At 44.8% G+C, this 14838-nt stretch overlaps 9 non-coding genes across 9 annotated transcripts; all 9 read right to left on the bottom strand.

Annotated features, from left to right (window-relative positions):
- Positions 1 to 799: 799 nt before the first annotated feature.
- Positions 800 to 870, bottom strand: trnag-gcc (transfer RNA glycine (anticodon GCC)). The gene has a single exon. It is a non-coding gene; the product is annotated as a tRNA-Gly (tRNA).
- Positions 871 to 2026: 1156 nt separating this feature from the next.
- Positions 2027 to 2097, bottom strand: trnag-gcc (transfer RNA glycine (anticodon GCC)). The gene has a single exon. It is a non-coding gene; the product is annotated as a tRNA-Gly (tRNA).
- Positions 2098 to 3879: 1782 nt separating this feature from the next.
- trnag-gcc (transfer RNA glycine (anticodon GCC)) lies at positions 3880 to 3950 on the bottom strand. Its single transcript has one exon. It is a non-coding gene; the product is annotated as a tRNA-Gly (tRNA).
- A 1446-nt stretch (positions 3951 to 5396) lies between these two features.
- trnag-gcc (transfer RNA glycine (anticodon GCC)) lies at positions 5397 to 5467 on the bottom strand. Its single transcript has one exon. It is a non-coding gene; the product is annotated as a tRNA-Gly (tRNA).
- Positions 5468 to 6895: 1428 nt separating this feature from the next.
- Positions 6896 to 6966, bottom strand: trnag-gcc (transfer RNA glycine (anticodon GCC)). The gene has a single exon. It is a non-coding gene; the product is annotated as a tRNA-Gly (tRNA).
- Positions 6967 to 9738: 2772 nt separating this feature from the next.
- trnag-gcc (transfer RNA glycine (anticodon GCC)) lies at positions 9739 to 9809 on the bottom strand. The gene has a single exon. It is a non-coding gene; the product is annotated as a tRNA-Gly (tRNA).
- Positions 9810 to 11509: 1700 nt separating this feature from the next.
- trnag-gcc (transfer RNA glycine (anticodon GCC)) lies at positions 11510 to 11580 on the bottom strand. Its single transcript has one exon. It is a non-coding gene; the product is annotated as a tRNA-Gly (tRNA).
- An 816-nt stretch (positions 11581 to 12396) lies between these two features.
- Positions 12397 to 12467, bottom strand: trnag-gcc (transfer RNA glycine (anticodon GCC)). The gene has a single exon. It is a non-coding gene; the product is annotated as a tRNA-Gly (tRNA).
- Positions 12468 to 13623: 1156 nt separating this feature from the next.
- On the bottom strand, positions 13624 to 13694 carry trnag-gcc (transfer RNA glycine (anticodon GCC)). The gene has a single exon. It is a non-coding gene; the product is annotated as a tRNA-Gly (tRNA).
- Positions 13695 to 14838: the final 1144 nt, after the last annotated feature.

The raw sequence follows: 14838 nt of genomic DNA on the forward strand, positions 1-14838 counted from the left end.
ACCCACAGGCCGGTGCTGGGGGAGGCGGTTAGCATGGTCGACAGATAGTAATTAGCATCACAAACACTGCACAAACCTAACTTCTGCTAGGATTTTTGGCTCTGATGATGAAGGTGAACTTGTTAGCGTGTTCAAGAAAAAGTTCACAAGCTTTAATAAAGACTGACAGCTTTTTGCTTAATTTTAGGCTAGATGATATATTTTGCAAGACCATGGAAAAGCAGGCCTTCCAGCAGTCCCTAGACCTAGCAGGTCTGCTTACTGTGTCTCTTTTGAAGCCCGTTTTATGTGGCACGTTTTGATGTTGTTTGATGGTTAGAGTGAAGTTGTTGGTGCATTCACGAAAAAATCCACAAGTTTTGCTAAAGACTGACAGCTTTACCCCTAATATTAGAGAAGCAGGTCTTCTAGCAGTCCCTTGACCTAGAAGGTCTGCTATCTGTCTCGTTGTTAAAGCCAGTCAGCAGGTAGCAAGGGAGATTTTTTTTCCTTCTTGCAGGGGACTTTTATGTGGCTGTATGAATCTTTCAGCTAGTCAACCCTGCTTGAGCATCGTTTGATGGTTAGAGTGAAGTTTTTGGTGCATTCACGAAAAAATCCACAAGTTTTGCTAAAGACTGACAGCTTTACCCCTAATATTAGAGAAGCAGGTCTTCTAGCAGTCCCAAGACATAGAATGTCCGCTATCTGTCTCTATATTTAAGCCACTCAGCTCAGATTAGGAAGCAAGTTTTATGTGGCTGTCTGGATCTCTCATGTGGCCAACCCTGCTTGAGCATGGTCTTAAACAAGAAGCCTGTGCATTGGCCGGGAATCGAACCCGGGCCTCCCGCGTGGCAGGCGAGAATTCTACCACTGAACCACCAATGCTTGCATACCATCTTTGAACCCCCAGGCCGGTGCTGGGGGAGGCGGTTAGCATGGTCGACAGATAGTATTTAGCATCACAAACACTGCACAAACCTAACTTCTGCTAGGATTTTTGGCTCTGAAGATGAAGGTGAACTTGTTAGCGTGTTCAAGAAAAAGTTCACAAGTTTTAATAAAGACTGACAGCTTTTTGCTTAATTTTAGGCTAGATGATATATTTTGCAAGACCATGGAAAAGCAGGCCTTCCAGCAGTCCCTAGACCTAGCAGGTCTGCTTACTGTGTCTCTTTTGAAGCGAGTTTTATGTGGCACGTTTTGATGTTGTTTGATGGTTAGAGTGAAGTTATTGGTTTTGATAAAGACTGACAGTTTTACCCCTAATATTAGAGAAGTAGGTCTTCTAGCAGTCCTTTGACCTAGAAGGTCTGCTATCTGTCTCGTTGTTGAAGCCAGTCAGCAGGTAGCAGGGGAGTTTTTTTTTCCTTCTTGCAGGGGACTTTTATGTGGCTGTATGAATCTTTCAGCTAGTCAACCCTGCTTGAGCATCGTTTGATGGTTAGAGTGAAGTTGTTGGTGCATTCACGAAAAAATCCACAAGTTTTGCTAAAGACTGACAGCTTTACCCCTAATATTAGAGAAGCAGGTCTTCTAGCAGTCCCAAGACATAGAATGTCCACTATCTGTCTCTATATTTAAGCCACTCAGCTCAGATCAGGAAGCAAGTGTCTTGCAGGGGAGTTTTATGTGGCTGTCTGGATCTCTCATGTGGCCAACCCTGCTTGAGCATGGTCTGCTATCTGTCTCGTTGTTGAAGCCAGTCAGCAGGTAGCAAGGGAGATTTTTTTCCTTCTTGCAGGGGACTTTTATGTGGCTGTATGAATCTATCAGCTAGTCAACCCTGCTTGAGCATCGTTTGATGGTTAGAGTGAAGTTTTTGGTGCATTCACGAAAAAATCCACAAGTTTTGCTAAAGACTTACAGCTTTACCCCTAATATTAGAGAAGCAGGTCTTCTAGCAGTCCCAAGACATAGAATGTCCGCTATCTGTCTCTATATTTAAGCCACTCAGCTCAGATTAGGAAGCAAGTTTTATGTGGCTGTCTGGATCTCTCATGTGGCCATCCCTGCTTGAGCATGGTCTTAAACAAGAAGCCTGTGCATTGGCCGGGAATCGAACCCGGGCCTCCTGCGTGGCAGGCGAGAATTCTACCACTGAACCACCAATGCTTGCATGCCATCTTTGAACCCACAGGCCGGTGCTGGGGGAGGCGGTTAGCATGGTTGACAGATAGTATTTAGCATCACAAACACTGCACAAACCTAACTTCTGCTAGGATTTTTGGCTCTGATGATGAAGGTGAACTTGTTAGCGTGTTCAAGAAAAAGTTCACAAGCTTTAATAAAGACTGACAGCTTCCTTCTTGCAGGGGACTTTTATGTGGCTGTATGAATCTTTCAGCTAGTCAACCCTGCTTGAGCATCGTTTGATGGTTAGAGTGAAGTTGTTGGTGCATTCACGAAAAAATCCACAAGTTTTGCTAAAGACTGACAGCTTTACCCCTAATATTAGAGATCCAAGACATAGAATGTCCACTATCTGTCTCTATATTTAAGCCACTCAGCTCAGATCAGGAAGCAAGTGTCTTGCAGGGGAGTTTTATGTGGCTGTCTGGATCTCTCATGTGGCCAACCCTGCTTGAGCATGGCCTTAAACAAGAAGCCTGTGCATTGGCCGGGAATCGAACCCGGGCCTCCCACGTGGCAGGCGAGAATTCTACAACTGAACCACCAATGCTTGCATGCCATCGTTGAACCCACAGGCCGGTGCTGGGGGAGGCGGTTAGCATGGTCGACAGATAGTATTTAGCATCACAAACACTGCACAAACCTAACTTCTGCTAGGATTTTTGGCTCTGATGATGAAGGTGAACTTGTTAGCGTGTTCAAGAAAAAGTTCACAAGCTTTAATAAAGACTGACAGCTTCCTTCTTGCAGGGGACTTTTATGTGGCTGTATGAATCTTTCAGCTAGTCAACCCTGCTTGAGCATCGTTTGATGGTTAGAGTGAAGTTGTTGGTGCATTCACGAAAAAATCCACAAGTTTTGCTAAAGACTGACAGCTTTACCCCTAATATTAGAGAAGCAGGTCTTCTAGCAGTCCCAAGACATAGAATGTCCGCTATCTGTCTCTATATTTAAGCCACTCAGCTCAGATTAGGAAGCAAGTTTTATGTGGCTGTCTGGATCTCTCATGTGGCCAACCCTGCTTGAGCATCGTCTACTATCTGTCTCGTTGTTGAAGCCAGTCAGCAGGTAGCAGGGGAGTTTTTTTTTCCTTCTTGCAGGGGACTTTTATGTGGCTGTATGAATCTTTCAGCTAGTCAACCCTGCTTGAGCATCGTTTGATGGTTAGAGTGAAGTTGTTGGTGCATTCACGAAAAAATCCACAAGTTTTGCTAAAGACTGACAGCTTTACCCCTAATATTAGAGAAGCAGGTCTTCTAGCAGTCCCAAGACATAGAATGTCCACTATCTGTCTCTATATTTAAGCCACTCAGCTCAGATTAGGAAGCAAGTGTCTTGCAGGGGAGTTTTATGTGGCTGTCTGGATCTCTCATGTGGCCAACCCTGCTTGAGCATGGTCTGCTATCTGTCTCGTTGTTGAAGCCAGTCAGCAGGTAGCAAGGGAGATTTTTTTCCTTCTTGCAGGGGACTTTTATGTGGCTGTATGAATCTTTCAGCTAGTCAACCCTGCTTGAGCATCGTTTGATGGTTAGAGTGAATTTTTTGGTGCATTCACGAAAAAATCCACAAGTTTTGCTAAAGACTTACAGCTTTACCCCTAATATTAGAGAAGCAGGTCTTCTAGCAGTCCCAAGACATAGAATGTCCGCTATCTGTCTCTATATTTAAGCCACTCAGCTCAGATTAGGAAGCAAGTTTTATGGGGCTGTCTGGATCTCTCATGTGGCCATCCCTGCTTGAGCATGGTCTTAAACAAGAAGCCTGTGCATTGGTCGGGAATCGAACCCGGGCCTCCCGCGTGGCAGGCGAGAATTCTACCACTGAACCACCAATGCTTGCATGCCATCTTTGAACCCACAGGCCGGTGCTGGGGGAGGCGGTTAGCATGGTTGACAGATAGTATTTAGCATCACAAACACTGCACAAACCTAACTTCTGCTAGGATTTTTGGCTCTGATGATGAAGGTGAACTTGTTAGCGTGTTCAAGAAAAAGTTCACAAGCTTTAATAAAGACTGACAGCTTCCTTCTTGCAGGGGACTTTTATGTGGCTGTATGAATCTTTCAGCTAGTCAACCCTGCTTGAGCATCGTTTGATGGTAAGAGTGAAGTTGTTGGTGCATTCACGAAAAAATCCACAAGTTTTGCTAAAGACTGACAGCTTTACCCCTAATATTAGAGAAGCAGGTCTTCTAGCAGACCCAAGACATAGAATGTCCACTATCTGTCTCTATATTTAAGCCACTCAGCTCAGATCAGGAAGCAAGTGTCTTGCAGGGGAGTTTTATGTGGCTGTCTGGATCTCTCATGTGGCCAACCCTGCTTGAGCATGGCCTTAAACAAGAAGCCTGTGCATTGGCCGGGAATCGAACCCGGGCCTCCCACGTGGCAGGCGAGAATTCTACAACTGAACCACCAATGCTTGCATGCCATCGTTCAACCCACAGGCCGGTGCTGGGGGAGGCTGTTAGCATGGTCGACAGATAGTATTTAGCATCACAAACACTGCACAAACCTAACTTCTGCTAGGATTTTTGGCTCTGATGATGAAGGTGAACTTGTTAGCGTGTTCAAGAAAAAGTTCACAAGGTTTAATAAAGACTGACAGCTTCCTTCTTGCAGGGGACTTTTATGTGGCTGTATGAATCTTTCAGCTAGTCAACCCTGCTTGAGCATCGTTTGATGGTTAGAGTGAAGTTGTTGGTGCATTCACGAAAAAATCCACAAGTTTTGCTAAAGACTGACAGCTTTACCCCTAATATTAGAGAAGCAGGTCTTCTAGCAGTCCCAAGACATAGAATGTCCGCTATCTGTCTCTATATTTAAGCCACTCAGCTCAGATTAGGAAGCAAGTTTTATGTGGCTGTCTGGATCTCTCATGTGGCCAACCCTGCTTGAGCATCGTCTACTATCTGTCTCGTTGTTGAAGCCAGTCAGCAGGTAGCAGGGGAGTTTTTTTTTCCTTCTTGCAGGGGACTTTTATGTGGCTGTATGAATCTTTCAGCTAGTCAACCCTGCTTGAGCATCGTTTGATGGTTAGAGTGAAGTTGTTGGTGCATTCACGAAAAAATCCACAAGTTTTGCTAAAGACTGACAGCTTTACCCCTAATATTAGAGAAGCAGGTCTTCTAGCAGTCCCAAGACCTAGAATGTCCGCTATCTGTCGCTATATTTAAGCCACTCAGCTCAGATTAGGAAGCAAGTGTCTTGCAGTTTTATGTGGCTGTCTGGATCTCTCATGTGGCCAACCCTGCTTGAGCATGGTCTTAAACAAGAAGCCTGTGCATTGGCCGGGAATCGAACCCAGGCCTCCCGCGTGGCAGGCGAGAATTCTACCACTGAACCACCAATGCTTGCATGCCATCTTTGAACCCACAGGTCGGTGCTGGGGGAGGCGGTTAGCATGGTCGACAGATAGTATTTAGCATCACAAACACTGCACAAACCTAACTTCTGCTAGGATTTTTGGCTCTGATGATGAAGGTGAACTTGTTAGCGTGTTCAAGAAAAAGTTCACAAGCTTTAATAAAGACTGACAGCTTTTTGCTTAATTTTAGGCTAGATGATATATTTTGCAAGACCATGGAAAAGCAGGCCTTCCAGCAGTCCCTAGACCTAGCAGGTCTGCTTACTGTGTCTCTTTTGAAGCCAGTTTTATGTGGCACGTTTTGATGTTGTTTGATGGTTAGAGTGAAGTTGTTGGTGCATTCACGAAAAAATCCACAAGTTTTGCTAAAGACTGACAGCTTTACCCCTAATATTAGAGAAGCAGGTCTTCTAGCAGTCCCTTGACCTAGAAGGTCTGCTATCTGTCTCGTTGTTAAAGCCAGTCAGCAGGTAGCAAGGGAGATTTTTTTTCCTTCTTGCAGGGGACTTTTATGTGGCTGTATGAATCTTTCAGCTAGTCAACCCTGCTTGAGCATCGTTTGATGGTTAGAGTGAATTTTTTGGTGCATTCACGAAAAAATCCACAAGTTTTGCTAAAGACTTACAGCTTTACCCCTAATATTAGAGAAGCAGGTCTTCTAGCAGTCCCTTGACCTAGAAGGTCTGCTATCTGTCTCTATATTTAAGCCAGTCAGCAGGTAGCAGGGGAGTTTTTTTTTCCTTCTTGCAGGGGACTTTTATGTGGCTGTATGAATCTTTCAGCTAGTCAACCCTGCTTGAGCATCGTTTGATGGTTAGAGTGAAGTTGTTGGTGCATTCACGAAAAAATCCACAAGTTTTGCTAAAGACTGACAGCTTTACCCCTAATATTAGAGAAGCAGGTCTTCTAGCAGTCCCAAGACATAGAATGTCCACTATCTGTCTCTATATTTAAGCCACTCAGCTCAGATTAGGAAGCAAGTGTCTTGCAGGGGAGTTTTATGTGGCTGTCTGGATCTCTCATGTGGCCAACCCTGCTTGAGCATGGTCTGCTATCTGTCTCGTTGTTGAAGCCAGTCAGCAGGTAGCAAGGGAGATTTTTTTCCTTCTTGCAGGGGACTTTTATGTGGCTGTATGAATCTTTCAGCTAGTCAACCCTGCTTGAGCATCGTTTGATGGTTAGAGTGAAGTTTTTGGTGCATTCACGAAAAAATCCACAAGTTTTGCTAAAGACTGACAGCTTTACCCCTAATATTAGAGAAGCAGGTCTTCTAGCAGTCCCAAGACATAGAATGTCCGCTATCTGTCTCTATATTTAAGCCACTCAGCTCAGATTAGGAAGCAAGTTTTATGTGGCTGTCTGGATCTCTCATGTGGCCATCCCTGCTTGAGCATGGTCTTAAACAAGAAGCCTGTGCATTGGCCGGGAATCGAACCCGGGCCTCCCGCGTGGCAGGCGAGAATTCTACCACTGAACCACCAATGCTTGCATGCCATCTTTGAACCTCCAGGCCGGTGCTGGGGGAGGCGGTTAGCATGGTCGACAGATAGTATTTAGCATCACAAACACTGCACAAACCTAACTTCTGCTAGGATTTTTGGCTCTGATGATGAAGGTGAACTTGTTAGCGTGTTCAAGAAAAAGTTCACAAGCTTTAATAAAGACTGACAGCTTTTTGCTTAATTTTAGGCTAGATGATATATTTTGCAAGACCATGGAAAAGCAGGCCTTCCAGCAGTCCCTAGACCTAGCAGGTCTGCTTACTGTGTCTCTTTTGAAGCGAGTTTTATGTGGCACGTTTTGATGTTGTTTGATGGTTAGAGTGAAGTTATTGGTTTTGATAAAGACTGACAGTTTTACCCCTAATATTAGAGAAGTAGGTCTTCTAGCAGTCCTTTGACCTAGAAGGTCTGCTATCTGTCTCGTTGTTGAAGCCAGTCAGCAGGTAGCAGGGGAGGTTTTTTTTCCTTCTTGCAGGGGACTTTTATGTGGCTGTATGAATCTTTCAGCTAGTCAACCCTGCTTGAGCATCGTTTGATGGTTAGAGTGAAGTTGTTGGTGCATTCACGAAAAAATCCACAAGTTTTGCTAAAGACTGACAGCTTTACCCCTAATATTAGAGAAGCAGGTCTTCTAGCAGTCCCAAGACATAGAATGTCCACTATCTGTCTCTATATTTAAGCCACTCAGCTCAGATTAGGAAGCAAGTGTCTTGCAGGGGAGTTTTATGTGGCTGTCTGGATCTCTCATGTGGCCAACCCTGCTTGAGCATGGTCTGCTATCTGTCTCGTTGTTGAAGCCAGTCAGCAGGTAGCAAGGGAGATTTTTTTCCTTCTTGCAGGGGACTTTTATGTGGCTGTATGAATCTTTCAGCTAGTCAACCCTGCTTGAGCATCGTTTGATGGTTAGAGTGAAGTTTTTGGTGCATTCACGAAAAAATCCACAAGTTTTGCTAAAGACTTACAGCTTTACCCCTAATATTAGAGAAGCAGGTCTTCTAGCAGTCCCAAGACATAGAATGTCCGCTATCTGTCTCTATATTTAAGCCACTCAGCTCAGATTAGGAAGCAAGTTTTATGTGGCTGTCTGGATCTCTCATGTGGCCAACCCTGCTTGAGCATCGTCTACTATCTGTCTCGTTGTTGAAGCCAGTCAGCAGGTAGCAGGGGAGTTTTTTTTTCCTTCTTGCAGGGGACTTTTATGTGGCTGTATGAATCTTTCAGCTAGTCAACCCTGCTTGAGCATCGTTTGATGGTTAGAGTGAAGTTGTTGGTGCATTCACGAAAAAATCCACAAGTTTTGCTAAAGACTGACAGCTTTACCCCTAATATTAGAGAAGCAGGTCTTCTAGCAGACCCAAGACATAGAATGTCCACTATCTGTCTTTATATTTAAGCCACTCAGCTCAGATCAGGAAGCAAGTGTCTTGCAGGGGAGTTTTATGTGGCTGTCTGGATCTCTCATGTGGCCAACCCTGCTTGAGCATGGCCTTAAACAAGAAGCCTGTGCATTGGCCGGGAATCGAACCCGGGCCTCCCGCGTGGCAGGCGAGAATTCTACAACTGAACCACCAATGCTTGCATGCCATCGTTGAACCCACAGGCCGGTGCTGGGGGAGGCGGTTAGCATGGTCGACAGATAGTATTTAGCATCACAAACACTGCACAAACCTAACTTCTGCTAGGATTTTTGGCTCTGATGATGAAGGTGAACTTGTTAGCGTGTTCAAGAAAAAGTTCACAAGCTTTAATAAAGACTGACAGCTTTTTGCTTAATTTTAGGCTAGTTGATATATTTTGCAAGACCATGGAAAAGCAGGCCTTCCAGCAGTCCCTAGACCTAGCAGGTCTGCTTACTGTGTCTCTTTTGAAGCCAGTTTTATGTGGCACGTTTTGATGTTGTTTGATGGTTAGAGTGAAGTTCTTGGTGCATTCACGAAAAAATCCACAAGTTTTGCTAAAGACTGACAGCTTTACCCCTAATATTAGAGAAGCAGGTCGTCTAGCAGTCCCTTGACCTAGAAGGTCTGCTATCTGTCTCGTTGTTAAAGCCAGTCAGCAGGTAGCAAGGGAGATTTTTTTTCCTTCTTGCAGGGGACTTTTATGTGGCTGTATGAATCTTTCAGCTAGTCAACCCTGCTTGAGCATCGTTTGATGGTTAGAGTGAAGTTGTTGGTGCATTCACGAAAAAATCCACAAGTTTTGCTAAAGACTGAAAGCTTTACCCCTAATATTAGAGAAGCAGGTCTTCTAGCAGTCCCAAGACCTAGAATGTCCGCTATCTGTCGCTATATTTAAGCCACTCAGCTCAGATTAGGAAGCAAGTGTCTTGCAGGGGAGTTTTATGTGGCTGTCTGGATCTCTCATGTGGCCAACCCTGCTTGAGCATGGTCTGCTATCTGTCTCGTTGTTGAAGCCAGTCAGCAGGTAGCAAGGGAGATTTTTTTCCTTCTTGCAGGGGACTTTTATGTGGCTGTATGAATCTTTCAGCTAGTCAACCCTGCTTGAGCATCGTTTGATGGTTAGAGTGAAGTTTTTGGTGCATTCACGAAAAAATCCACAAGTTTTGCTAAAGACTTACAGCTTTACCCCTAATATTAGAGAAGCAGGTCTTCTAGCAGTCCCAAGACATAGAATGTCCGCTATCTGTCTCTATATTTAAGCCACTCAGCTCAGATTAGGAAGCAAGTTTTATGTGGCTGTCTGGATCTCTCATGTGGCCATCCCTGCTTGAGCATGGTCTTAAACAAGAAGCCTGTGCATTGGCCGGGAATCGAACCCGGGCCTCCCGCGTGGCAGGCGAGAATTCTACCACTGAACCACCAATGCTTGCATGCCATCTTTGAACCCACAGGCCGGTGCTGGGGGAGGCGGTTAGCATGGTTGACAGATAGTATTTAGCATCACAAACACTGCACAAACCTAACTTCTGCTAGGATTTTTGGCTCTGATGATGAAGGTGAACTTGTTAGCGTGTTCAAGAAAAAGTTCACAAGCTTTAATAAAGACTGACAGCTTCCTTCTTGCAGGGGACTTTTATGTGGCTGTATGAATCTTTCAGCTAGTCAACCCTGCTTGAGCATCGTTTGATGGTTAGAGTGAAGTTGTTGGTGCATTCACGAAAAAATCCACAAGTTTTGCTAAAGACTGACAGCTTTACCCCTAATATTAGAGAAGCAGGTCTTCTAGCAGACCCAAGACATAGAATGTCCACTATCTGTCTCTATATTTAAGCCACTCAGCTCAGATCAGGAAGCAAGTGTCTTGCAGGGGAGTTTTATGTGGCTGTCTGGATCTCTCATGTGGCCAACCCTGCTTGAGCATGGCCTTAAACAAGAAGCCTGTGCATTGGCCGGGAATCGAACCCGGGCCTCCCACGTGGCAGGCGAGAATTCTACAACTGAACCACCAATGCTTGCATGCCATCGTTGAACCCACAGGCCGGTGCTGGGGGAGGCGGTTAGCATGGTCGACAGATAGTATTTAGCATCACAAACACTGCACAAACCTAACTTCTGCTAGGATTTTTGGCTCTGATGATGAAGGTGAACTTGTTAGCGTGTTCAAGAAAAAGTTCACAAGTTTTAATAAAGACTGACAGCTTGTTGCTTAATTTTAGGCTAGATGATATATTTTGCAAGACCATGGAAAAGCAGGCCTTCCAGCAGTCCCTAGACCTAGCAGGTCTGCTTACTGTGTCTCTTTTGAAGCGAGTTTTATGTGGCACGTTTTGATGTTGTTTGATGGTTAGAGTGAAGTTATTGGTTTTGATAAAGACTGACAGTTTTACCCCTAATATTAGAGAAGTAGGTCTTCTAGCAGTCCCTTGACCCAGAAGGTCTGCTATCTGTCTCGTTGTTGAAGCCAGTCAGCAGGTAGCAGGGGAGTTTTTTTTTCCTTCTTGCAGGGGACTTTTATGTGGCTGTATGAATCTTTCAGCTAGTCAACCCTGCTTGAGCATCGTTTGATGGTTAGAGTAAAGTTGTTGGTGCATTCACGAAAAAATCCACAAGTTTTGCTAAAGACTGACAGCTTTACCCCTAATATTAGAGAAGCAGGTCTTCTAGCAGTCCCAAGACCTAGAATGTCCGCTATCTGTCTCTATATTTAAGCCACTCAGCGCAGATTAGGAAGCAAATGTCTTGCAGTTTTATGTGGCTGTCTGGATCTCTCATGTGGCCAACCCTGCTTCAGCATGTAGCAAGGGAGATTTTTTTTCCTTCTTGCAGGGGACTTTTATGTGGCTGTATGAATCTTTCAGCTAGTCAACCCTGCTTGAGCATCGTTTGATGGTTAGAGTGAAGTTTTTGGTGCATTCACGAAAAAATCCACAAGTTTTGCTAAAGACTGACAGCTTTAACCCTAATATTAGAGAAGCAGGTCTTCTAGCAGTCCCAAGACATAGAATGTCCGCTATCTGTCTCTATATTTAAGCCACTCAGCTCAGATTAGGAAGCAAGTTTTATGTGGCTGTCTGGATCTCTCATGTGGCCAACCCTGCTTGAGCATGGTCTTAAACAAGAAGCCTGTGCATTGGCCGGGAATCGAACCCGGGCCTCCCGCGTGGCAGGCGAGAATTCTACCACTGAACCACCAATGCTTGCATACCATCGTTGAACCCCCAGGCCGGTGCTGGGGGAGGCGGTTAGCATGGTCGACAGATAGTATTTAGCATCACAAACACTGCACAAACCTAACTTCTGCTAGGATTTTTGGCTCTGAAGATGAAGGTGAACTTGTTAGCGTGTTCAAGAAAAAGTTCACAAGTTTTAATAAAGACTGACAGCTTTTTGCTTAATTTTAGGCTAGATGATATATTTTGCAAGACCATGGAAAAGCAGGCCTTCCAGCAGTCCCTAGACCTAGCAGGTCTGCTTACTGTGTCTCTTTTGAAGCCAGTTTTATGTGGCACGTTTTGATGTTGTTTGATGGTTAGAGTGAAGTTGTTGGTGCATTCACGAAAAAATCCACAAGTTTTGCTAAAGACTGACAGCTTTACCCCTAATATTAGAGAAGCAGGTCTTCTAGCAGTCCCTTGACCTAGAAGGTCTGCTATCTGTCTCGTTGTTAAAGCCAGTCAGCATGTAGCAAGGGAGATTTTTTTTCCTTCTTGCAGGGGACTTTTATGTGGCTGTATGAATCTTTCAGCTAGTCAACCCTGCTTGAGCATCGTTTGATGGTTAGAGTGAAGTTTTTGGTGCATTCACGAAAAAATCCACAAGTTTTGCTAAAGACTGACAGCTTTAACCCTAATATTAGAGAAGCAGGTCTTCTAGCAGTCCCAAGACATAGAATGTCCGCTATCTGTCTCTATATTTAAGCCACTCAGCTCAGATTAGGAAGCAAGTTTTATGTGGCTGTCTGGATCTCTCATGTGGCCAACCCTGCTTGAGCATGGTCTTAAACAAGAAGCCTGTGCATTGGCCGGGAATCGAACCCGGGCCTCCCGCGTGGCAGGCGAGAATTCTACCACTGAACCACCAATGCTTGCATACCATCTTTGAACCCCCAGGCCGGTGCTGGGGGAGGCGGTTAGCATGGTCGACAGATAGTATTTAGCATCACAAACACTGCACAAACCTAACTTCTGCTAGGATTTTTGGCTCTGAAGATGAAGGTGAACTTGTTAGCGTGTTCAAGAAAAAGTTCACAAGTTTTAATAAAGACTGACAGCTTTTTGCTTAATTTTAGGCTAGATGATATATTTTGCAAGACCATGGAAAAGCAGGCCTTCCAGCAGTCCCTAGACCTAGCAGGTCTGCTTACTGTGTCTCTTTTGAAGCGAGTTTTATGTGGCACGTTTTGATGTTGTTTGATGGTTAGAGTGAAGTTATTGGTTTTGATAAAGACTGACAGTTTTACCCCTAATATTAGAGAAGTAGGTCTTCTAGCAGTCCCTTGACCCAGAAGGTCTGCTATCTGTCTCGTTGTTGAAGCCAGTCAGCAGGTAGCAGGGGAGTTTTTTTTTCCTTCTTGCAGGGGACTTTTATGTGGCTGTATGAATCTTTCAGCTAGTCAACCCTGCTTGAGCATCGTTTGATGGTTAGAGTGAAGTTGTTGGTGCATTCACGAAAAAATCCACAAGTTTTGCTAAAGACTGACAGCTTTACCCCTAATATTAGAGAAGCAGGTCTTCTAGCAGTCCCAAGACATAGAATGTCCACTATCTGTCTCTATATTTAAGCCACTCAGCTCAGATTAGGAAGCAAGTGTCTTGCAGGGGAGTTTTATGTGGCTGTCTGGATCTCTCATGTGGCCAACCCTGCTTGAGCATGGTCTGCTATCTGTCTCGTTGTTGAAGCCAGTCAGCAGGTAGCAAGGGAGATTTTTTTCCTTCTTGCAGGGGACTTTTATGTGGCTGTATGAATCTTTCAGCTAGTCAACCCTGCTTGAGCATCGTTTGATGGTTAGAGTGAATTTTTTGGTGCATTCACGAAAAAATCCACAAGTTTTGCTAAAGACTTACAGCTTTACCCCTAATATTAGAGAAGCAGGTCTTCTAGCAGTCCCAAGACATAGAATGTCCGCTATCTGTCTCTATATTTAAGCCACTCAGCTCAGATTAGGAAGCAAGTTTTATGTGGCTGTCTGGATCTCTCATGTGGCCATCCCTGCTTGAGCATGGTCTTAAACAAGAAGCCTGTGCATTGGCCGGGAATCGAACCCGGGCCTCCCGCGTGGCAGGCGAGAATTCTACCACTGAACCACCAATGCTTGCATGCCATCTTTGAACCCACAGGCCGGTGCTGGGGGAGGCGGTTAGCATGGTTGACAGATAGTATTTAGCATCACAAACACTGCACAAACCTAACTTCTGCTAGGATTTTTGGCTCTGATGATGAAGGTGAACTTGTTAGCGTGTTCAAGAAAAAGTTCACAAGCTTTAATAAAGACTGACAGCTTCCTTCTTGCAGGGGACTTTTATGTGGCTGTATGAATCTTTCAGCTAGTCAACCCTGCTTGAGCATCGTTTGATGGTTAGAGTGAAGTTGTTGGTGCATTCACGAAAAAATCCACAAGTTTTGCTAAAGACTGACAGCTTTACCCCTAATATTAGAGAAGCAGGTCTTCTAGCAGACCCAAGACATAGAATGTCCACTATCTGTCTCTATATTTAAGCCACTCAGCTCAGATCAGGAAGCAAGTGTCTTGCAGGGGAGTTTTATGTGGCTGTCTGGATCTCTCATGTGGCCAACCCTGCTTGAGCATGGCCTTAAACAAGAAGCCTGTGCATTGGCCGGGAATCGAACCCGGGCCTCCCACGTGGCAGGCAAGAATTCTACAACTGAACCACCAATGCTTGCATGCCATCGTTGAACCCACAGGCCGGTGCTGGGGGAGGCGGTTAGCATGGTCGACAGATAGTATTTAGCATCACAAACACTGCACAAACCTAACTTCTGCTAGGATTTTTGGCTCTGATGATGAAGGTGAACTTGTTAGCGTGTTCAAGAAAAAGTTCACAAGGTTTAATAAAGACTGACAGCTTCCTTCTTGCAGGGGACTTTTATGTGGCTGTATGAATCTTTCAGCTAGTCAACCCTGCTTGAGCATCGTTTGATGGTTAGAGTGAAGTTGTTGGTGCATTCACGAAAAAATCCACAAGTTTTGCTAAAGACTGACAGCTTTACCCCTAATATTAGAGAAGCAGGTCTTCTAGCAGTCCCAAGACATAGAATGTCCGCTATCTGTCTCTATATTTAAGCCACTCAGCTCAGATTAGGAAGCAAGTTTTATGTGGCTGTCTGGATCTCTCATGTGGCCAACCCTGCTTGAGCATCGTCTACTATCTGTCTCGTTGTTGAAGGCAGGTAGCAGGGGAGTTTTTTTTTCCTTCTTGCAGGGGACTTTTATGTGG

Source organism: Clarias gariepinus, chromosome 25, assembly GCF_024256425.1.
Source record: "Clarias gariepinus isolate MV-2021 ecotype Netherlands chromosome 25, CGAR_prim_01v2, whole genome shotgun sequence".
NCBI lineage: Eukaryota > Metazoa > Chordata > Actinopteri > Siluriformes > Clariidae > Clarias > Clarias gariepinus.